The sequence below is a fragment of the Zonotrichia albicollis genome, chromosome 1 (assembly GCF_047830755.1).
Source record: "Zonotrichia albicollis isolate bZonAlb1 chromosome 1, bZonAlb1.hap1, whole genome shotgun sequence".
In the NCBI taxonomy this organism is placed as follows: domain Eukaryota; kingdom Metazoa; phylum Chordata; class Aves; order Passeriformes; family Passerellidae; genus Zonotrichia; species Zonotrichia albicollis.
In genome coordinates this window covers 143,189,719-143,201,548 of record NC_133819.1, presented here as the reverse complement: position 1 = coordinate 143,201,548, position 11,830 = coordinate 143,189,719, and positions in this window count along the sequence as shown.

The following is an 11,830-nucleotide window of genomic DNA, read 5'->3' as shown; positions in this document are numbered from 1 at the left end:
ATTTAGATAAAAGTGCCTGTTTCCCTCCATTTAACACAAAGACAGTCCACACTAACCAGATAAGAAAGAGAAAAAATCTCAGTGAAGTGATTCTATGTTGTGCTGATTTTGACTGGGGTAGAGTTAATTTTCTCCATAGTAGCTGCGTGGGGCTGTGTTTTGGAATTGTGCTGGAAACAGCTGACAAAGCCCTGATGTTTCCATTATTGCTGAGCAGGGCTGACGGAGCCAAGGCTTTTCCTGCTCCTCACCCAGCAGAGAGGAGCCTGGGGGGGCACCAGGAGCTGGGAGGGACAGCCAGGACAGCTGACCCAGCACTGGTGCCTCCTTTCTGCCATGCAGCTCCAGGCAGGGCTTGGGCTCTTGGGGCTGGTGCCACAGGGAGGCCAAAATGTGTTTGTTAAACTGAGATTAAAGAAAATTGTATCCTGCAGGCTTGCCCTCCATTCTCACCATGGATTCATGGATGGGGGATTGAGTTAGGAAAGACAAAAAGTTGTGATGTTCACTGCCAATAACTCATTCAGAAAGGGCATATGCTTCCTTGAAACACATATTTTAAAATACTGCCTGGAATAGTTTACTTTTCCCCAGTCATTTACCTACAAGATAAATATTAATGATGATTTCATGTTATTGATGATGTAGGCCACATTATCAGTCTTGGGACACTTCCCTTCCATTAGGAAGAGAAAGAATAAATAGATAAATCATGATTAGGTTAAAAATATTGCTGTTTTAAGACCTTTCTTGTCAGTTTAATGTCATTCCTTTCAGACCTTTGCAAATCAAAATATTGATTTGCACTCTCTGAATAGTCAGAAAATCTTTTCTGACTGGCATGTGCACTTTTGCTCTTCTGACTTCTTTTATTCTTTCAATTCTCTATGTTACTCAATCATGTCTGTAAAAACTCCCCAGCAATCTTTTGGTGTGGTGTCTGTCCAAGGCCCGTCTGTGCTGGCAGTGCTGGGGCAGTTCTGCTGGCGAGGGCTGAGGTGGGTGCTGTGCTCTGCTCCTCTGGAAATTCTCTCAGCAGTGCCAGGGGGGCTGTGCAGTGCAGCAGCTGCCTCTGGGATCTCAGCCTGCAGACCAAAGTTTACAGCATGCTGAGGAGTATTTCTAACAGCTGTAACTTTTGTTCTCTGGCACCCAACAGGTGTCAGCACATTTTAATGCTTTGCTGTCAAAGAACCATGGATCTCACTATGCCCTGTTCAGAAATGTGCTTTCTTTATCCAGTGTAAAGAGACTGGTTTTTAATGAAGTTTCCCATATTCAAATGCATTCTTTTAAATTTTGGCCATTTTACCAGCTAGTCCAGATCACTTTGCAAAGTAAGACATTCTCTTGCTTGCTTTCTAGTTGCCTGATCTTGTAATCTGCTGCATATTTCCACAGCACAAAGTGTTTGTCACAGTCAAAACATTTATTTAATGCTGGCTGAGAGTCTGATTTCTGGAGGAGCCTGCACCAAACAAGTCTCCTGTGGCACTGTTGATGCCTGGGAATGCTTGAAGACTTTTATGTGACCCAGCCCTGAATGTATCTAATCATTCATAATCACAGAATCATAGAATATGCTGAGTTGGAAGGTGTGGCATTCACATTCTCTGAACAGAGAGATATAATTCTCTCTCTCAGGACTTTTTCCTGGAGAAGCATAGAGAGAAGAAGAGAAAAACAATTCTTATCTCTATTCTCTGCTCCTGTTGTTTTGCACATGTGGAATGTGTTAGGAAGATTGTTCACCTGAAGTGATTTGTCATTTGGATTCTGCTGAGGATTGTTTTGTTCCCTTGGCCAATTGGAAAAAGCTGTGTCCTGACTGTTGGGAGACAGTCATGAGTTTTCTTCAGTATTCTTTGCAGTATAGCATCTCTTTAATATAGTATAATGTAATACAATATGGTTTAATAAAGTGAGTGTTCTGCATTCTGAAGCCTGATTGGAGTGATTGGAGTCAGATGCCAATCATTCCTGTGACAGGGGCACCCAGCAACTTTGATAGGAAGGGACCCATCAGGATCATTGAGTCCAACTCCAGGCCCTGTGCAGGACACCCCAAAACCCACACCATGTGCCTGAAAGCATTGTCCAAATGCTTCATGAACTCAGACAGAGTTGGTGCTGTGACCACTTCCCCAGTGTGTACACCTCTGTCATGGATGTTGATTGATGAACACCCCTGGGGTTTAACCCCAGCCAGAAACCCTGCCGCACACAGCTGCTACTCACTCCCCCAGAGAGGTGGGGAGGGAACAAGAAGAGTACAAATGAGAAAACTTGTGGGTTCAGGTAAGGACAGTTTAACAAGTAAAGCAAAATCCACATGCTCAAGCAGAGCAAACTAAGGAACTCATTCACCACATCCCATGGGCAGTCAGATGTTCAGCCATCCCCTGCAAAGCAGGGCTCCATCACACATAGCTGTGACTTGAGAAAACCAATGTCATCTCTCCAAACATGTTCCCCTCTTTCTCCTTCCCAGCTTTATGAGCTGAGCAGATGCCATGTGGTGTGGGATGTCCCTTGGGTGATTTGGGGTCAGCTGTCCTGGCTGTGTCCCCTCCCAGCTCCTGGGGCAACCCCAGCCTCCTCACTGCTGGGGTGAGGAGCAGAAAAGGCCTTGACTGTGTCAGCCCTGCTCAGGATAATGAAACATCCCAGGATTACCACACTGTTTCCAGCACAAATCCAAAACACAGCCCCATGCAGCTACTATGGAGGAAATTAACTGTCCCAGCCACAACCAGTACAATATTGCATAACACTGAAGTGTCTCAGGAATATCTGAGAATATAAATATAGTGTATAGGTCTGTAATCTTGCTGGGAAAATGCCCAATCCTTCCTTTTCCACAAGCCTATGCTGAATTATCTAGGGTGGTATCTAGACCTTAAATTAAATGCTTATTTTACTGCTCTGGGATAGCTTTTCTACAGTGTACATTATCTGGGGCTACTGTGTTTTTCTTTGGGAGCTTCAGCAGTATTTCAGCCCCTTGGTGCTTCCCCTAGTTTCCCTAGAAATATTGAAACATCTCTGCTTCCTCCTTCTATGCATCTTGTCTGCAAATTTTAGCAATGGCACCTCACCTCCTGCTCTGTTCCTCCCATGGGTTGAACACCACCAACATCATATGGATTAAATCTATTCCTGTGCTTCAGTCCCAGTTTGGCACAGGCAAGTCAAAGCCCAGAGGGGGCTCCACATGAGGCTCAGGGGGTCTGCTCCAGCAGCAGCAGTGCCTGGAATGCAGCTGCCAGCCCAGCCCAGGCAGGAAGCCTTGCCCTGCCACAGCCAGTCAGGCCAGTGAGCACAAGTGGCACAGCACAGTCTGTACCTGCATGGCATAAATTGGTACTACCAGGGACTGAGGATTTCGCATATTGAAAAGCTAAACAGTTACACAACAAACTTGGCAACTGTCTAAACCTACACATCTAAACCTGATGAGGGATGAAGATTTTCACATTAAAATGTTGCCAAAATCAGCAAGTTTTAGTGCAAAATTTGCTGTGGGCTGTACACAGGATTTTCTCCCTGACAACATGACTCTGACTGTAGGCACAGCCCAAGGCAGCTCGTGGTAAGGACACAGTTGGCCCTTTTGGCTGCCAGCTCATGCTCCTGGCTCAATGCAACTTACCATCAGCCCAAACCAAATTTAGAACTCTTGGCTGTCTAAGTGGGCAGTTTAGTCAGAAAAGCTCTCTGGTGTTTCTAGGATCACCCCTGGTGTCAAAGTGGGATAAGTACAAGGAAGGTGGTGGCTCCTCTGCTGCAGTGCCACATGTGAGCCCCAGCAGAGCCAGGACACTCGCATGGTGCCAGAGCTGGTGCCACACAGGCAGGGCACACCCTGACTGGTGCAGGCTGGTGCTTAGGCTGGCTCTGGAATTTGTACCACACATGGACTGAGAATTGGGACTATTGCATTTGCAGGGATGCCCTGACAAAGACAGGAATGATGCACCTGACTCCATGTTCTCAGAAGGCAAATTTACTACTTTATTATACTATTTTATATTAAGGAATACTATACTATACTATACTATACTATACTATACTATACTATACTATACTATACTATACTATACTATACTATACAGAAAAGATACTCACTGAATGCTAAAAGATACGAATGAAAACTCATTACTCTTTCCAGAGTCCTAACACAGCTTGGCCCCAATTGGCCAATGAGTCAAAACAACCCACACCAGAATCCAATCAGGCAATCACCTGTGGGTAAACGATCTCCAAACACATTCTGCACGAGCAAAACACAGGAGAAACAAATGATATAAGAATTGTTTTCCTTTTCTCTGAGGCCTCTTAGCTTCCCAGGAGAAAAATCCTGGGTGAAGGGATTTTTTCAGAGAATGTGAATGCCACATAGGACCTTCTCATTTCGAGGCTGTTTCATCCAGGTTTCATGGAGTTGTATGAGGATCTCAGTCATCAGGCACTGCTACAGATCACACTTGAGTTATGGTCTGAAATCAAAGGCAACAAGGTTACAGAGGATGGTATTTAAGGTTCTCTTTATTGCTTCTGTCTCTTGCTTCTCTCAGGGAATCACAGAGGAAAAGGCAGTAAGAAAGCATGAATTTTGCAGGGTGTCTCTTTGGAAATGTTGTGGCAATATTTTGATTCACTTGCAAAATAAGTTATAGCGAGGTTTTGTCCATTCATTTCTCTTGGACAAATATCTTGGAAATCTGAGGCATATTTCAGATTCAGGAAAGGTGATGGGTCAGATTTGGGTCTGCTTTTTAGTGCAGATCTACTTGTTTTCTTTGTACAGCAGAGGGACAGGCAATAGCCATGACTTCAGAGAAATTAGGGCAAATATTTCAGGGGAGGTTCCTACTTGGTACCTGACCTAGAAAACATCCTTTTAAGCAGAAGCATTAAATCAGAAAAGGAATTTTTGTGGTCTGAGCTGTACCACAGGCTGCTGCCTATAGCTGAGCACAGAGTCTGACTCCCTGCCTGTGAACCTTCTCTGTGCTTTGGGTTACTACTGGAAATGTCCCTGGAAGAGGAGATGATGGGTGTCCTGTGCTGCCATGAAGTTTCTGTATACTGGAATGAATTTCCTTTAATATGATTACTTATTTGAGGTGTGAAGGACACCAGTAACTCTCACCAATTTGATGGGAGTTGTAAGCACTCAGTCCATAAAATATGGAGAATGCTGTGTAGATGTGGGTAAACACACATCACCTAATAAACATGATAGGAAGCTGCAGTGCATTTTCCCCCAGACTGACACACACATCAAATCCTATACACATATTTTTCACCAGCATTTCATTTTTTATAAGGCTATCACATTACTGGGAAATTAAAATTAGCCATAGAGAGACAGGTCCTGCAAGTTCTTTGCAGTGGAGGGAGAGCAAATGGACAGAGTTTTATCAGGAAATGAAAATGAGGCCAGCTTTATTGCCACATCAGGTGTTATTTATTGCAACGGGCTTGTTTTAATTCCTGCACTCAGTTAAAGAAAAGCCCCAAACCAGCCATTTGTCCTGAATGAACAAATTGATTTCCTGATGCAAAGCCATTCACAGAGAGTGCAGCAGAGTTTGCTCAGCAGCTCAGTTTGTGTGCAGGATGAATGGGAAGATTTTGCCAAGAAGTTTGCCAGCCTTTTGCCATTATCGCAAGCAGTGGTACTGATAGGAATGGAGCTGCATCCATGACTCTCCATCCTGCCTTCTTTCCTGAGGTGGCTGTGGACACACTGTCCCCAAGATGCTGCTCTGTGTGTTTGTGTGTGTGTACCTGCAAAATGACCGAGACTGCACCAGTTTGTGCCTGTCTACTGGCTCTATTTTCTTCACTTTGCAGCTGAACACTGAGCATTGTTGATTCAATACACTTTTCCTTTGGTAAAACATATAGAATAGTTTTAAATACAAAACCTGAACCCATTTTTTACCACGCTTGAAAGAAGTTCACCCATAAAATGATTCCTTCTACAGCTGATTATTATTAATCAGCTGCTAATCAAAAAATAACATGTTATATAAACAGACTGCTACCACCCCCAGCCTCAAAAATTACCTTTTGAAAGATATTTTTGCATAGAGTTAAAATACTCCTGTTGATAGATTTTCACTTTACCTCCTCTACACTTCACAGATATCAGTGGAGTTATAAATAGAAATGGAGTCTGGCAGCAGGGAGGAAGTATTTCCCAAGGAGTCTGTTGCTGGTGTGTGTTAGGTAAGAGCTGCAGACACAATCCTGCCCCTCCAGCATGGGCAGTGGGAGTCTCAGTGGCCTGGGAACACCATGACAGCGTGCACCTTTATCTGCCTGCACTGCCAAAGACAATCTGGACAGCACTCAAATGGGAGAGAAGTCATCATTTCCCGTGGGTGGGAGCACTGCAGTCAAGGCAAGAGGCACAAATTGTTGCCAATTCTGCCATTTTCTGTAGGATCACAGGTATATAAATATTGAGCAGACAGTCAATTGCTGTGAGCTTTTAGGAGTAAGGAGCTTTAACATGGTTTACAAATTGTCAATCAGAGTGGGAGTATCAGCTTGACAGGGAGCTATACAAGATGAAGACTTTATTTTATAGCACAACTACAGTGGATTAGGGAGAAAAGATGAGCAAGAGCAGAGCCTCAGTGTTAATTCAGGGCTCTTGTTCCTCCAGGCCAGCATGTGGTAGAGGGAGATGGGGGAGTGAAATCCCACTGAGGGCAAATAAGAAAACAGAGGATGAAAGTTGGAGTGAACTGGTGACACAAAGGTCAGAGAGGTCATTTCCATGGGAGCCACAGAGGGTTGTGAAGAGATAGTTCCTATCAAACTGATACCATCTGTTGTCACATTACATTGCATTTCAGCTGCCCAAAGGCACCCTGAACCCAAACTGATGCTCCAGAGGAGCATCATCCTGAGCCCGTGCTCAGGAGAGAGAAAAGTGCATTCACAAAGCATTTTGACTCTTCCTAATAATGAGGTTATAAATAAGGCAGTGAAGGATCTGCCTTTTCATCTGTGCTTGATTAGAGCTTATTCAGCTTCTACTTTGGAATGGCAGCAAAGCTTTAGTACTAAACAATCCTGCTGAAGCACTGGGTGAGGACTGGAGGTACTGGGGTACCACACACGTCTGGCTCTGGCTCCATGATGGGAAGAAACGCCTGCAGCAAGGCCCTAACCTAACATTTCCTCCCCTGCCACAGATTTCTGTGGCCCTGGGCAGTTGCTTAATGCCATGCCTGGATGAAGATGAAGGCACCTGCCTGTACTTGCTCCCTGATGCTGAGCCCAGCTGCTGAGGGCAGGCCCATGTCTTCAGGCAAACTTCAGGTGGTGTAGCCTGCCCACATCCAGTTTGTGTGTTGACATTGGTGTCAACTCCAGCCTGTGCCATGTCTGGGCATTATCAGAGATAGTGTTTGCCAGCACTGTGGTAACAGTTTAACAACATGGAAAATTGAGAACCTTGCCAGGGAATGTTTCCTCAGGGTTTTCAGGCTGAGGCACATCTTTACATCACCAGAGGTGAAATTGCAAAGGTGCACACTCATGTATATGCATAAGTTATATATAAGGCATAGTTAGGAGATTAAATATAGGAAAATTTTTAGGTGCTTGGATTTCTAACAAAGATATTTAGGCTCTAATTGTCAAAGGAATGTCACTGGGAATTCAATATATCTGTGTATTTGCAGATCTAGGCCACAGTCCCTGTCCCAGAGGGATTTTAGTCCCACTACATACTTCTCTGCTATCAGGAATGAAGAACCAGCATAAATGATGATGTACATTTTCCTTTGATCCTTCCCCTGCTTGGCATTCTCTTCCTTTGATAAGGTGCCAATCACTCCCACCCCCCTCCTCCTGTTCCTTTTTTTGCCAGACCACACAGAGGAAGCACAAGAGGTGCTTGCAGTGATTGGAGTGGGCTGATTAACCTTCACAGCCCTCAGTGCCCCGGGTATGGAGCTGAAAGCCATAAATCTCATTCAATTTGCCATCTTAATGTAGTTCCTTGAGGCTCTTTGGGCTGGGGTTTGGATGGAGCTGCTCACTGAATTAATTCATTTTTCTTACTCTGTTGCAGATTTCACCAGTTTACTGATCAATATCTAGGTCAGCTTCATAAAGCATCATTTCTGTTCTAGGGCTACATAAAGTAAGATTTCTGTTCCAGTCTTCAGCTGGGAAGACAGTTGGAGGGGGCTGGATGCCAAATGGTGAGGCTGCAGGGATCTCCAAGTGAGTGTCAGTCTGTGGCTTTTACTCAGTGCCTCATATAGTGCCTGTATATTTGCAAAGACTTCTGAATTTAAGTAAGCTGTGTGTAAGACACTGAAATTGTTAATGGCTTAAACATTCTAAAATCATTGAAGGACTTTTTGACCACCATAGCAAACTGCAAAGACACAGCTGAATATCTGGGAGCTCTCAAGGCCACCCCTCCCCAAATATGCCCAACACCTGGAATTGGATTGTGACAGGAACCTGAGATAAGATGAAGGGGTATTACTGTCCAGTCATCTCTGGTCTAGGGAGGAGAATGGATCCACAAGTGATACAGGAAGAGAGATTGGAATGCTGATGGTTCAAATATTCAGGAGAAGCTGCTGATGTGCAGAGGCACAGAGGGTGAGCACAGCCCCCCTCAGGCTCCAGCTGGTGTTGAATGAGGTGTTGAAAGAATCAAAGAAAGAATCAAACCCTGTGTGGTGGGGAATTAATCTGTCCTTACTCCAGTGAACTCAGCTGTGTTACTGCCCTGCTAGGGAAGCACCAGAGCCCTCCCAGGCATCCTGGAGGTGTCTGTCCCTGCTGATGGGCCCCCATGGCCACAATGGACTCAGCTGCACTGCTGTCATAGGCAGCTGGATCTCCTTGGAAGGTGTCAAAGACTCCCCAAATGTCCTGAGGTCCACAACATTACATCACCCAGGGGAAATTCCCTCCTCCAGGGGAGCTATCTGGGCATTCCTATTTGAGCCTGAGTGCAATAAACCCAACAGAGTTTGTATTCTGTGGGTTCCCTCACCACCTGATGGACCCAGTCTGTGACTGTCACTTTGACTGAGACTGTGACCATCACTTTGGCCAGCAAACATTGAAATGGCAGCAGCTGAGCCTCTTCACAAGGCCTGTGGGTGGTGAGATTCTTCTTCTCTTATCATTTCTTTCTCTTTCTTATACATTTTCTGCAGTGATATTTTTATGCTTTTATATTGTCACATCATTACTGTAGATAGCAGCAATCAAAATGTCCCCATACCTGCTCTCCATTGCAACCAAACTGTTCTACAATAATCCCTACATAGGTATAATTACAAACACCCATCATTCAGTGTTGTTTCACTCTAATCCAAGTGAGTCAGACATTGAACTATACTCATGGTATGGGCTAAAAGTGTTCAAAATTATTTGCTTTGAGGGGTCAACTCTCCTTTAAAGGTGTGGGGGCTTGGCTGCTGCTGGGGAAGGCAGAAAGTGAAGAAAAGCAGGTAGAGTCCAATGACAAATGGATTGCTGCTCTGCTAATCACGAAATAAAGAGTTGAAGTGGAATTCTCAGCAGCTGTGAGGTCAGACCTGGCTGCAATACACACAACCTGTGCCATGAATGTGACAGGAAGGGAGATGGACTTGGGTGAAGAAGAAGAAAAGGAAGGCAAAGCACGCAAAGAAGAAAAGAGGTTTAAGGCTGAGTGGGAGAAAGAGAGAACATAAGAAATGATCATCATCCCTGATTTACATTTGATGTGTGGCTTTTACAGACTCTCAGAAAAGAGAATATCTGCTCTGAAACAGCTTTACTGTCACTTTGCAGAGCAAAGTTCTTTTTGACACTAGAAGGAAAAAGCCATGAAGCAGCAATTTGCAGCAATGAACTGAGTTCCCATGATCAGCTAGACTGTTAAACCTGTCCTCACCAGGCTCTTTTTCTGCACCATGGACCTCTTTCATGTCAGTTTTTGAATCAAGCAAAGTGTAGCCCTTCAGTGAATTGGAAGGGATGAAAAATTAGAGGTCAGAACAATCTTATTATACATAAGGAAAGAGATTTATGTTTTCTCTGGATCCAGTAATCTGATTTTCCATTGTAGCTTTTCTCCATACATGAAATCTCCAAGAAAAAGAATTTAGTTTAATGACTATGTAAAAATTTTCCAGATGGTATCTATTACATTGGAAAGTGATAAATATCTCAGTTAAATTAAAAAAAAAAAAAAAAAAGCCATTCCTAATAAATTTCAGCAGACATCTGCCAATAAGGCAAATCTCCTGCAAGGCAAGTGTTTAAGTTGCAGAAATATTGAAAAATAGAGGGAAAGTCTGCATGTGCATCGCTATGCACACATATAAATAGCAACAGATATGAACATGTAGGCATCCATCTTTTGGGGTGTTTGCCAATTTAACCAGCTCCAAATCTGCCTATAATCCCTATAATGCTGAGAATGGATTCAGCTTGCAGCAAAGATTTCAAAATGTCACTTAATCCTGTCAGCCTGTCCTGTAGTCAGGGCCAGTCAGTCTTCACAAAGCCCCTTGTGGGAAAGGTAAGTCAGGAACTTGCTGAGTGAGAAGGAGATGTGAGCTCTTTCCCCATGTGCAACAAATCATGATGTGTCTGCAGCATCTGGGTATTTGGGAGGAAGCCTCATTCAAAAATCCTGGGACGAACCCCAAACAAGGATTACATTTCCTTTCAACAATGCTAACTTACCATTATGAGTCCCAGTAGCTGTTTTGCCATTTTGTTTTTTGTATGTTTTGGACTTTGTCTTTTTTCTGACCCCCATTCTAATCTTCTCCCAGAGTTCCCCCTCTGCAAGACCATTTTCTTGTTCTTGGCTCTGCTGGGATGAGAGACAGGTCAAGTGCAGGGTCCAGCTTTCCCATGCTGTGTCTGGTCTGTCCATCTGCAGCAACCCCATTGCAGAGGGAATCCCTCTGCCAGGAGCCTGGAGCTTGTGCAGGATCCCTGGGGAGAGCCTCTCTTTCCTTCCCCACATTGCTATCTGCTTGCTCTATTCCCTGAGCTGTGAGGCTGGACAGGAAAACAAGCACAATGTTTGGAGCTAGAGCCCTGCTCTCATTTAGGAGCTGTGAAGATATTTTAGGAACTCAGGATGTTTGAGATGGTTTGCCTCTCTGAAATGTGAATGTTCAGGGCCTTGTTGCCTCATTAAATAATAAAGTTACTGACTGTCAAGTGCATTGAAGACCTGGGATGAAAACTGTCTCCTCTTAAGCAACCTCTGGTTTTATTGTGTTGGTGCTAGGTTGCTGGCTAATTACATGGCTGTCTTGAAACTGGGAACTCAGCTCCCCATGGGGACCTGCTGTGACTCCAGACACGAGGTCCCTTGATTTTCTGAGAGCAGCAAGCAGCTCAGTCAGCAGCTTGCAGCCCAGAGGGCAATGCTGCAGCCAGCAGGAACTGGGACTTCAGGATATTGTTCAACAAGAAACAAACCCAGCTAACTGGTTTTCTGTACAGTAAACAGCCTGGTTCCTAATGATTTACTTATTCTGCAGCTACATAGCAGTGTGGGGCTTGGGTTTGCTTTTGAACAGGAGCTGAGTGCTACAAGGTCAGGTCATGGCACAGAAGCACCTGCAGTGCCAGGGGAAGGCTACAGGGATATAAAAGCTTTTGAGTCCAAGACACCTTCTTTTGGGACAGTACAATTTCTTTTCTGAATCTATTTCCAAAGACCAAAAGCTGTAGGTCACTGCCCCAAAAGCTTCCTGCTGGAGGAGGGAGTTACCTAAACAGAAGGAATGCTCAAATAGAGCTGTGAGGACCAAACCAGGGT